Source organism: Notothenia rossii (genome assembly GCF_949606895.1).
Source record: "Notothenia rossii genome assembly, chromosome: 9".
NCBI lineage: Eukaryota > Metazoa > Chordata > Actinopteri > Perciformes > Nototheniidae > Notothenia > Notothenia rossii.
The window spans coordinates 69,530,001-69,542,980 of record NC_136907.1 but is presented as its reverse complement, the minus strand read 5'-3'; the positions used below and the strand labels follow the sequence as shown (position 1 = coordinate 69,542,980).

Genomic DNA, 12,980 nt, shown 5'->3' with positions numbered 1-12,980 from the left:
TTGGATACTTTTTCATCTCTGACAGTAACTAGTTTTCAGCAGCACAGCCCTCCCATTAGTGCAAGGACTACCATTACCTCCCAGCTGCATCCACACACTGGTCTTCAGAGCTCATTTGTCTCTTTTCGTTGCAACCTCACGTCTTTATGCTGGACGAATTGCGTAGTTTTTATACATTTATCTTTTATTTTGTTGTTGTTCTGCTTGACATTGAACAAACAGACTTTCTAAAAATGAGCAGTCTTTGTTATGGAGAGGCAGCAGGAGGGGGCATGATACTGCGAAATTACCCACCTGATGCTTGCAGTACGCACGCACACACAAACACAAACACAAACACAAACACAAACACATTCACACACCCACTTTGCTCTTTCACTATTTGATAATCAGCTGCAGCAACAATCAGAATGGGAGACAAGCAGCCATAGATCCGTGTGCCTCTTGAGTGCACATCGCATGCAATAAATATAGCTGTAGATCACTCTCCAGTTTTATCCTCAGCTAACCCTGCTCCAGCTACTAGTTGTTACTGATGATGTATTAATCTGTTCTCACTAATACCCTCCAATCATGCCCTGCACCGTGCGGCCTGCAGGGAGAAGGATGAAGTCACCACTCACTCTCTGCCTTCGCTTCAGGTCAACGTCAGGTCACTCCAACCAAACCTGTTCAATGATTCAAGCGCTGGACCGCGGGGCAGGGACCCTCATGTCACACGCTATGAGGATGCACACGGCACTAAACTCCAGCCAGGCACTCAAAGCTCATCATCAGCCGCCGACGGGTAATGAACCCAAATGACCTGACATGAGCAGAGAGAGATACATTAAGTGCTGTGCCACTGAAGAGCATGCACAGTGGATATCCAGGCTTAAGATGCTAACTTCATCCTCAATTAAGGTTTATAAAAAGCCCCGGGAAAAGTTATGTGTGAGAGTTTGATTATTAGATTTTTTGAGTTGGATGAGGAGAAAAAGGAAAGAGCTAACCTGGTTCTGTCTAAAGGTAACACAATCTGGAAACAAGCATCTCCGAAGCTCAGTAGTTATACCCTGCAGCGGGTCGGTTTGTTTGTGTTTATCAGCTGGATTACACATCAATCGCTGGACTGATTTTCATGAAACTTGTTGAAAGGTTGAAGCGTGTGCCGAGAAAGAAACCATTACATTCGGAGCAAATCTGAATAACTGGGCGGTTAGAATAATTATTTTTCACTTATGGAAATAGCCTTGTTGAAGGTCGGTGCTCTACGAGTGTCTACAACTATTACAGGGGGTTATGTGCCAGACTATTTTATGGTTGGACCAAAAACATAATTGAGTTAAACAAGAGTATTACGGCACCTACTGTTTTTTTTGTCATTACATAGTACAGGTACTAGTAAACGGTTTCTCTGCATTTGACCCAACCTAATAGGAGCGGTGGGCTGCCATTATTATGTACGGTACCCGGGGAGCAGTGTAGGGAACAGTGGCTTGCTCAGGGACACCTCGGTAGCACGCGGTCTTGCCGGGCCTTGTACTGGTGACCTTCCAGTTGCCAAGCCAAGTCCCTATGGACTTCGCTGTGTACTTTAGAAGGTCTTGAGCATGTTTCTCTTCAGTGATCGTGATGTTATGTTACATGTGTTTCCTTGTATATTGTCATAAACATTGTCAACAGCCTATAAATGAGAATTAACAGAACACTATTTGTGTTTCAAAGCGTTGTGGTTTCCTTTTTGGTTACAGAGGTAATGAATTATTATGTCTGAGCAGGCAGGTTTGTTTGCATGCAAGTAAACAATCTTCGTCGAGCAAATAAATGAATTTTGTGGAACTCAACAGCTATTATCTCACGACGATTGAGTCTTTTCACAAGTTACAAAATAAACTATAAACTGAGTGTATATTAGCCACTTCTGGCTGTAGACATTTTTCTCCTAACAGAAACTTCATTAGTTATCAGAAAGTAAAGAAAAAAGACGGGGCGCGCCAGGTATCCAAACATTATCCGTTGCTCCAAGTGGCTCAATAGTCGTTTAACCGAAAGCAGATGAGTTCAGATTTTGGAACCAAGCTAAGCTAACTGGCTGCTCACATAGCTTCATTTTTAATAGAATAAACACACTTTTAATTCACCTGTTTCATCTTGTTTCATTTACAGTAATGACCTGCGAGCAGCATGCCAAGCCCCCTTATATTGCTTTTGAGCAACATCACTGATCTCATGAAGTCAGAACCTTTACTGGCAGCGTTTGCAACGAGTGAGCAAAGGACTCATTGAAAGGCTTTGACAACTGGTGAGCCTATTAAATCCCTACTGGAAGCTTAATAATCACCCTTGAGCTTTAACTGAGGAGTGCAATGAGAGAGAGAGCATCAAACTTCTCCATAAGCTGAATTAATTAAGAGTGTGAGAAGAACTCTTCACAGAGCGGGAAAGCTTCAAGTCTAATGACTCAGAGTTCGAGCACAGCGTGTCCGTAATTGAACTTTCAGCCTCAGAGAAACACAAGGCGCGGCGGAGAAAAATAACACTGTGTTCCCATTGCACTTTACACAGCAGCGGGAAAGCAAGGTTAAATTCTTGATGGGATATAAAGATACAAGCTCCCTCTCGGGTGGAAACGTGCAAACACAGATTTCCACAGGAACGAGAGTCACGATGAATCCTCGGGTCTGCAGGTCAGGCCTGTTTTTAGAGCGGATGCAGAGTCTATTCTTACTGAACGGGCATTTTCAGAGTACTCATCGTGCAGTAAGACCTTGCTTTTTGCAATGAGCCCATATTCCCAAGTGCGCTATAATACATCACGGAGTTTGCATAGCAGGCAAGTCAGTAGTTTCACATTTGCAATTCATAGCAGCTGCCCCCACACGCCTGCTCCATGGAGTAATAGACTCCCGTCATTGATGAGTCCCCCGGGTGTGCAGAGTGAAATCCTTTCTCACGTCTGCATCGATCGGCCCAAGAGTCCTACCTGATTTACATTGACAAGAGCACAGGGGTCCAAATGAAAGTAAGCATGTTTTCCAAATTGGAAACACAAGGGACACTTCGCTCTGCAAACAGACAGCTGGGAAGGTAAACGCTGACATTTACAGGCTGTGGTAGAAAGCTGACTTTGCTGCTTTTCTGGCTTTTTCCTTCAGTGGTCACTTTAACCAGAGTGTGTACTCAGGTTTCGAGGATCATTTAAAAATAGTTTGGTTTAGAAGAAGCAAAAGACATTCAGTTTACATTATGAGGAGACTTTTGAGTAGACATGAAGACATTTATCCAAGGTTCGTTTTGAGCTTTAAAATGTTCTATTCACTTTATTTATTGTTTTAATATGATGGTTTTAGTTCTTTTAACTAGCCATAAAAAATACTGAACATCGAGATAAAATATCTTTGGGCTCGCATGTTAAAACAAATGTTTGATCAGAAAGTAAAACATGTATTTGGACCTTTCTATAAGGATAAAGGAGAGGCGATTTAAAAAAGGTTTGTTTTCTTCATTTTGGCCACTTTGGTGCAGCAAAACAAGCCGTAAACACAACACTGTCACATTGTTACCTTATACCGTCTTAATGAGTTGTTTGATATTTGCATATCTAACAGAAACTGAGCATAATTTGCATTTATGCTTGTGTCGACCTTATGAAAGTAAGTCCAATACTTCTCTCTTGCTGTTCAGTTTTGTTCTCCTCCAACTCCTGAGTGATATATCTGTCTCGTTAGCTGCTAAACGCTCTGATGTGTTCTCCAGCTAGTCTTTAACTGTGCCTGTCGGCCGTTTGATGCTAGATAGTTGGTGTCTTTAGAGTTTAGAGCTGCTGAAAACAGCTGCCTGCTGCTTCTGGGAAATAGGAGGATATGAGCGTTGATTGTGAACGAACACCGTGAAGATATAGGCCAAAAAAACAAAACAATGACCTGAAAGATACTTCCTGTTATCATTACAGGCAACATGTTATGAGTTACACAGTGAATTGATCCATTGTTAAATATATAGAGTGCCATCTTTAAAATCTTCATCAACATGTGTACAGTACAATCATTCAAATGGTTAAAGCTCCACGTTTGGTCTGTTTGTTCAGAATAATAAGATCATGAGGTGAATCACTGCCTGCGCCAGGTTAATTCACAGTATGACACAGAGACCCACAACATATGGGCGGCAATAATGAGAAGCCAAATGAACAGATGGACTAAAACGCCCTCACATTCATGAGGTGTCAGGGCTTATTTAAAAAACAGTATCATAGGCTGGATGTTCGATTTTAAAAAGGCAGTGTTGGTTTTTAATTAGATTCGCTGAACTTTGATGGATGCAAAGAGTAAACCCATAGCCATTGTATGTTGAACAATCTAAAGGGAGTATTTTTCAAAGTCATGAGCGGACAAGATGACAAGGATATTAACTATTCCTCCCTCAAGGACGTATCAAGATCATGGGATGTCGTTATGACGTCACACACAGCCAGTTTGTTTTAAAGCAAAAACTTTCGTTTAAATTCATATTTGACAGCGGTTGGAACAGATGAGGTAGTGCAGCTGAAGTAATTGTGTTGTTATGCCGGCTTTCGCCTGGTATGAAAGCTGACAGGACAAGCAGCAGGGAAATGTGATCTTCAAGAATGTCAAGGGTTTTAGTTTCACATAGGATCACAACAGATCTCAGGAAATGTCAATGTGTACAGACAAACATGCACAGGCTCTCACTCTCAGACAGACAGACATCCACACACACACACACACACACACACACACACACACACACACACACACACACACACACACACACACACACACACACACACACACACACACACACACACACACACACACACACACACACACACACACACACACACACACACACACACACACACACACACACACACACACACACACACACACACACACACACACACACACACACACACACACACACACAGTGACAGCATCTGAAAATGACCTTTTGTTTGATCATTATTTTTGAGTAAGCAGCACAAATGGCGTTTTCATGAATCTCTCAGACACTGAAATTACTTTTCTTTCTGTAGTAATTTCTGTGAAAAATGGCAGTGTGTATGCAAAGAAATGCCTGGAAAAATGGGGCAAAGTGCAAAAGAACAAAACAGAAAAAGGCAACAAAGGAGAAAAGGAGGACAAGTACTCAAAATCTAATCCAACCTGTAACTTAGACACCATTAAAATGTGCTTCTTTTCACAGGACAAAATAATACGGTCATTTTTTTACCAGGACAAAGCTTCATGGTTTACATACATACATACCCCACTCACTCGCCCACTTTCACTTCCCTTTCCACATGTCCTAAATTGATTTAATAGCTCCAATCAGTGTGGGGATAGTGAATCCCTGCTGTTAATGCACTATTCATGTTTGAAAAGGGAACATTGTGGGCGAAGCATCAGTCCCTTTGCCATTAACGTTGCATTACATGTTCTGTTCCACACAGCAATTACAGCTGAGTGCAGACACATGACTCGACCTGAGGCTTAAAAGACTTCTGCCTGACACCCACACACACACACACACACACACACACACACACACACACACGCACGCACGCACGCACGCACGCACGCACGCGCGCACACACACATGCACACGCACACGCACACGCACACGCACACACACACACACACACACACACACACACACACGCACACACACACACACACACACACACACACACACACACACACACACACACACACACACACACACACTCACACACACACACACACACACACACAAAGAAACACAAAGAAACACACACCTTTTCCACCTCTTTCAGGCTGTATGGCTCAGAGCTGGGAGTGTCAGATGAGCTGCATGCCAGACAGTGTTGCACACGGAGCTTTGGACCCCAGCCAGAGGATCATCATGTGTGCTGGGGTGGAGGAAGGTGGATAGAGATGAGCAGATACAGAAAGCCTCGGTCCCACTGCGCTGAAGTGGCAGCTGCTCAGAGACTTGTGTGTGACACTGAGCAGAGAAGAGAGTCTGACTTTTTTTATTTATTAATTTTTTTGACTGAACTGAACTCTCAGAAAACTGGGATGTGTTGCTGGAGGAATGACAGGCATCACATTCCCACAACAGGGGAGACTGGTCCCAAAAAATGCAATTTCTGCGTGTTTTCGCTCCAAATATTATGATTTTTGTGTTTCAATAGAAGACCCTAAGACCAAAGGTTCCAGACTTCAGGAGTCATCTTTTTGCGGGGCTGTTTTAGTCCCATGTGAAGTGAAAATCCAACTGCGATTACTTAAATGGTCCATTTTATGCTCATTCTTTAGGTTCATATTTGTATTTAGTGTCTCTACTGGGACATGTCTCTATGCTTTAATGTTAAAAAAGCTCTTTTTTTCTCATTCTGCCTGTGCTGCAGCACCTCTTTTCACCTTCTGTCTGAAACCAGAGCCCAGTCTGCTCTGATTGGTTAGCTGGTCAGCTCTGTTGTGATAAGTCAACCGCTTAGAGATGTCCCACCCCTTAGCCTTCACATACAATGCGTTGGAGTGCTAGCCAATAAAAGCGCAAGCACTAGTTTGAAGCCTCACTCACAAATCATAAAACTAGACCTGTACATCTCCACTAAGCTTTGAGCTTACGAGTACCAAATGCATCCAGCCCAATGTGAATCAATCCCTACCATCCCTCATCATGTTTCATGAAATCACAGCAGAACAGAATCATGTCTGATACAGCTCCTGTGATGTTTGACACAATCTATCAACAGCTTCATCGCTGCAGGGGAAAACAAAGTGGCGCGGCAGGAAGCCCGCTGCCCTGACATCTGTCTGTCTCTGCTGATCAGCCCCTCGAGGAGCCATTGATCCGTGCGGACCCTCGGCTCATACCACCGGCTGCAGAAACAAACACTTCTGTCCCCCCCCCGACGGCAAGCCCACTCGTGTTTCCTTCAAGAATCAGTATGAACCCTGGAGCTGTCAACCGTGCAGGGAGGGATCAAATTAAATGAGATGAGAAACTGCAGTCTAAAGTTTTCCTGACCAAGATACTGAGAGACAGAGTAAATAACTGATGTAACACTTCCCCAGTTGATAACTTGAATTTTGAGAAGTGCTCTTTTTTAAACGTTGGCTTGAATATGCAAATGTGACATTATTTAATTAAGTATTGGCTCATTTACATATTTTTTCCTAATAGAAAATCTGAATATTGGATAATGCAAAAAAAGAAAAGTCTAAACTTTTCACAGATTTAATTTGGTCTCTTTGTAACACTACGTTATTCAGAACATCAGCCAACACCATTACAAATATATATTTTTTAACCATGTTTAAAGAAAAAAGGTAATATATATATGAACGATATATCTGTGTGCCACATACTGAAACCCTCACGGATTTTGACTGCATTTTAGCAAATGAAGAGAAGAGGAATCATAACTGTTTGTAGCACTTACAAAAGTTTTGCTTTTTGAAAGCTGAGGTACTTTTGATTCGAGTTTGTACCCATTTGTTGATGGCACTTGAAGCCGCTTTGGATAAAATCGTCTGCAAAATGATATGTAATGATCAAAGCCCTCTGTGAAAACCTTCAGCATACAAATAGAGATTTGCAGCTCAGAGATGAAGAAAACACTCGTCATCATCTTCGTCTATTTTGAGAACACTGACTTTAAAGATATGTTGTATTCTGTACATTTAGCAAGACATTACAGAAAGATATAGTAAAAAAATAAAACATATAACAATGAAACCTCACAGTTCATTGATTACATTGACATTTTTTTTTGATATGCAAATGAGGCATTATATAATAACATCTGTAGAATGATGAGAAGAAGTGCAGTAAAATGGACACTCAAAATTGTATTTTTCAGTCTGAAAGAAAACATGTTTTGGAGGCAAAATACCCCAAAGTCTCAAAATGAACCAGTTAATAAAAGAGGTATTTTGCCGGCAGTATAGTTGCCTAGAATGTTTGGAAGGAGTTCAATCAATATTGCTCCTCAATTGAGATCTATGGGGGACTTACAGCCGGATATTAACTAAGCTTTAGACTCTGTTAAGGAATGCCCTGAGCGTTGACCCTCTCATTGATGATCAATATTCTAATGAGGCTCAATATAAACCAGCTGATTAATCCGTTGAGTACTTTTTAATGAGAGAGCAGAGAGAGGTTGGAGTTGTGATGATACATCGAAACCTTTTTCAGACGTTCAGTGGACAATAACAGCCTTCAGCAATCATGATCATTTGTTTATTAGTTTATTAATTTATGTAAACAACACAATGATCCACAAGGAGCGATGTAGTAAAAAATGCAGATGGAAGTAATTGCAACAACTTATTTCCTTTAATGGCGTGTTTGTATAATAATAGATCATTCAGATTTGCTTGAAATTAGAGTCTCATTATTGTAAGTGATTTATGTTACTTGTGAGATAGTGTGATGCAACTAAAAATAAATATAAGCAATATAGGCTAATTATTAAAGAGTTAGATCAGATTTGAATATGTCCTGCTTACAGTATATGTGCCCTCGCACCTGGACAGTGTTTTAGGAAGCAAATGGCCCTGGGCATAAAAATCAATGCCAGTAACAGAAAAAGCTCCTCCATTACACCACTGCATGCTTTCAAATGTAGCTACAAGAAGAAACAAAAACTGACTGACTCAAAGATTGGCATGACGATATCAAAAACGTATTGCCAAAGCATGATGAACAAGGCGTTACAAACACAAAGTAGCCTACACACAGAACAAACATTTTAACGCTATATGAGGCAATTAATTAAACATACCAATAAAAACATGTTTACAAATCAAAGAAAGCATCTGTGTGCTTCTCTCTCTGTGTGTGTGTGTGTGTGTGTGTGTGTGTGTGTGTGTGTGTGTGTGTGTGTGTGTGTGTGTGTGTGTGTGTGTGTGTGTGTGTGTGATTCAAAAACTCTGGCCAATCCCGAGTCACGTGACTGAGCCACCGGCAGCAATAGAGCGCGCGAAAGGGACGCAGAGCCTCGGTGTTCACGAGTCTGCACAGCACCCATCCGCCACCGCTATCCGCCCAATTTCTTTTTAATTGAACCCCTTTTACTCCCGCTCGGTGAGTACATTTTCCACTGCCATTTTCTTATTTTGATCCTCTTTTTCTTGCTTTCTTTCTTGTCTTGGTGTTCCGACATGGGGAAAATGTTTTCTGCATGCAATGATTTCAGTCTTGGATGCTGAGTGTTGTTGCTCCGGCGACATCCACTGAGAAATACGTGCTTTGCGGACGCTCTTGATATTTTTCCTCTCTCTCTCTTCCCGAGGCAGCTTCTTGTTATAATCTCCACCTTTCGCTTATTTTCAGCCTTTTTTCCCTCTCCATCATGGCTTGTTTCGGTGTGGTTTTGCTTTTGCTTTCCTCTGATCTTGCAGTGTTTCTCTGGTGTTGGAGGCTGTACGTCTCCGAGGGCGCAAAAATAACAGTTTTGATTTTCATTCTTGAGGATTTTACTTTTCTAATAGGTGAGGAATTTCACTTTGCCGGAGTTTGTTTTGGTGTTTTCCCGGTACTATATGCTTCCTTAACGAGAAAATGGGAACTTTTTTGTTTTGCGAAAAAACGGATTTCTCGGGACAGAGCTGGATTCGTTTTGAACCATCCAATAGTTTTTTAGATCTTTTAATATAATTATGATTCCAAAACTCATCAGAAGTCAAACAGCATGCCACAATCTAAGACATGTCTGATCTTGAATCCATGTTCCTGATCTGTTTCTTCAGAGGAGTAATGAAAAGCGATGAAATGTGTCACAAAATGAAGGATTTATGTCCTTCAAAGTTGCTTTTCAATTTGGAAAATTTCAAGCAAGTTTACTAATGCAAATCACTGCTGTGCAAAACAAACAGGAGATCCCTGCCAATTGAAGCAGACACAGCTGTGACACACACACACACACACACACACACACACGCACGCACGCACGCAGCACGCACACACACACACACACACACACACACACACACACACACACACACACACGCACACACACACACCGTGTTGCGTTGAGTGTGATAACTGGCATTAGACATCACACACAGAGAAGCGTGAGGAGATGGTGAGGGGGGGGGGGGGGGGGGGGCCCTTTGAGGCCCAGGGACATTTTGCAGCGGTTCATTATGCAAATCAGGCTGATAGATTTGATTAATAGTTTGACCTTGACATGCAGCCAGAACTCACACACAAACCTGCAGGCGACAAATTAAAAGACACAAAACATTATCCGGCAATTAGCACACAAAAAGGTAAAGTGAGGTTAACCTTTTATTTTTTTTAACTGCCTTCTGGAGTCACTGCTTTAAAATCCTTGACCAAAGTTTGTTTTTGTGCTCTGCTAAACAGAAAACGCTTCTCAAACCTTTTATAAGACAACATCTCCTTTCAATCATCCTGGAGAGATACGGGTGAAGGTATTTGACAGCTATTCCAGCCGTTAGACTTCGCAGGTCAGGGAACAGGTGGGGGAAGCCGAGCATGAAATGTGCTGCTACGCAAACAATACTTATCGCTCGCTAGGGATGAGGTGGGAGGCTGAGGCAGGAATAGCCAGCCTATATAAGCATGCACTGAATCACTAAGAGAGGAGAGCAGTAAGGAAGGAATAACGTTTCTCTAATCTGTCTCTGTCCAGTCGAGGCCTGTCTTTACGTTTCTGCACCCGTGGGCTGGGATGATCATTGACCCTTAGCAGGTGCACGATGTGGGCTGCCTCCAAGCCAGGCACCACAGAGTCCATCTTCTTTCAGATAAAAAAACATTTTAGAGCTGCTCCAGCTTTCAGACTGCAGGTCAAAGAACAGATTTGGGCGCCTGCTTCTCTCCGTCTCTTTTTATATGCCTTCATGTGAAAGATAAGAGAGAAAAACAGATGAGGAAATTCAGACAAACAAAAAGAAAGATGATGGCATATTTGAAAAAGTGTTTGAATTCACACACACTTGTGTAATGCTATCTACTCTTCACATAGCGCAGTTTAAAGTTGTATTATGCATGTGGTAATACCCACCGCTCACTAGATCTTCTATTCTGGGATGATCTGCACGCCTTGTTCCACTACTGCATTCTTCATGTTCAACTAGTTTTCTGTCAATGCACAGTCCGTGTTTCTAGCCAGCAGTTTGGATAAACACCAGTGTACGCCTGCACCTGCTCAGCTCTGTTGTGAGATGTGGCATTAGCGTCAGTATCTCAGAACCACGGCCAGCTCTTTTTATTCTCCGTTCAAAGAGATTGTGGTTGATTTCAGAACCATGGACAGATGCCAACACTTTATTGCTCCGACAGCTGGAGCGGGCTGATTCCTGCCTGGAAGTCTGGAGTGTCTCCACTCACTAACCCCTGCCCTCCGCGCCACACACACATCTCCGTCTGAGATATTTCAAGCTCTGTACCCACATTTTAAAGGCTACAAAAAGTGGTTTCACCCTAGATTAGAATGATTTCCTACGTCATTTGAATATGTTGAAAAAGCTTAATTTAGTTTTTTTCAAACCAGAACCTTATAGTATAAGGACGGATATGCTGGTGCAAAACAGGTGTTTATGTTGTTATTCTGCAAATAACAGGAAGAGACACTAAACACTGCTGCCATGTTTACTTCAGACTTTGAGCTCTCTGAATGTGATTTCTATTAAACCAATATTGTATTGGGTTGTATTGTCAGGTTTATTTCCATTCAATAGGATATCAAAACAACACTTAAATAAAGAAAACAATTTAAAGAGCACATCAGCCAAGGCCGTTTACACAAGTGAACAATAATGTGTTTATCCAAACAGTGATTCAGACCCACTCCAAAATGAAATGGCTTCTCCCTTGACCCATGATAATACCTTTCCACTTTTATGAATCTCTGTCCTGTAATTTCCCCAAATCCTTTTTTACAAAAAAAATGCAAATGATAAGTTTGGAGATATTCAATATCTAGTCCTAGAAAAACAACAATTGTTCCTTCTGTATTGTCTGAAGCCACATCCTGCTGTAGCTTACTCCTCAGTGCCAAACACGTCTCATGAAGAGAGGAGTGAGAGGAGAGGTTCAAGCTAAAATGATCAGAACATAAACCAAAGGGTCCTATGAATAATTCCCTATCAATATGTACTCAAGGGGGGTCCATGGAAATATTGTGGAAGGAATTGTTATATGTTTGCTGTTAGCCAAACCCCTTCTCCTATACATAAAATACACTGCATTACGTTTCAAGGGACCTTAATATTTTCCAGGTTTTAGTTTAAAAACTGTGAATAGGACCGAAATACACAAAACAACAAAATGATTTGTTTGAGTTTATTTAAAAAATCAAGGGTTTGCCACAAATACAAAATTAGAGCAACTTGGTAGACAGCTGGTTACCGCAGACCAAGAAACAGCAAAGCCCTTTTCCATACTAGCTTGGGACCTTTGCAAGCCACACCTCCCTCTGTCCACATTTCTACACTCATCTGTTAAATCATGATGTTGTTTATCTAAGAAAAATAACAATAACTTTTATTTGGACATGAACAGCTGTCTCCTTTAGCAGACCTTTGATTAGAAACACATTTGTAATCAGTCAAAATCTAAGGCTGAATATTTTTCAAATGTGGGTGACCATTTACTGCATGTGTTCATATCTGTCTTCAACTCTTCTCTCCATTTGTTATTGTACTTTAAATATACGAAACAAATCCAAAAACAAAGCAATCCAGGAGAAGACATTTCCCCTGTCCAAGCGTAACAGACCAGTTTCATTGTATGGGAACGTAGTTTTAAGAAAGCTGAGCAGCTCTGATAGACCGACTGTTTTCCAATAAGCTGAGCCAGCTGTGATACTTTAACACCACCTGCTGCGATTAAGATGAGGAAAACAGTAAACAGGTGAGCAGAGGAGTACAACAGAGACCAAAGCCCAAGAATCAACCACTGAGGATAGGACTGAGGGGCTCGTTAGAAGAGAAAAGTTGTAAACCGCTACCACA

The 12,980-nt window shown here is 41.6% G+C and overlaps 1 protein-coding gene across 3 annotated transcripts in view; it reads left to right on the top strand.

Moving 5' to 3' along the window:
- Window positions 1–8,958: 8,958 nt before the first annotated feature.
- The window catches only part of LOC307018784 (RNA-binding Raly-like protein), a 45,876-nt gene continuing 41,854 nt past the window's right edge, over window positions 8,959–12,980 (top strand). For 2 of the 3 annotated variants that reach the window (XM_079649212.1, XM_079649210.1), the window contains exon 1: window positions 8,959–9,081. The gene's annotated coding sequence lies outside the window, so the exon portion shown is untranslated. The remainder of the gene's footprint in view (window positions 9,082–12,980) is intronic. The other variant, XM_079649211.1, reaches the window with a different exon arrangement.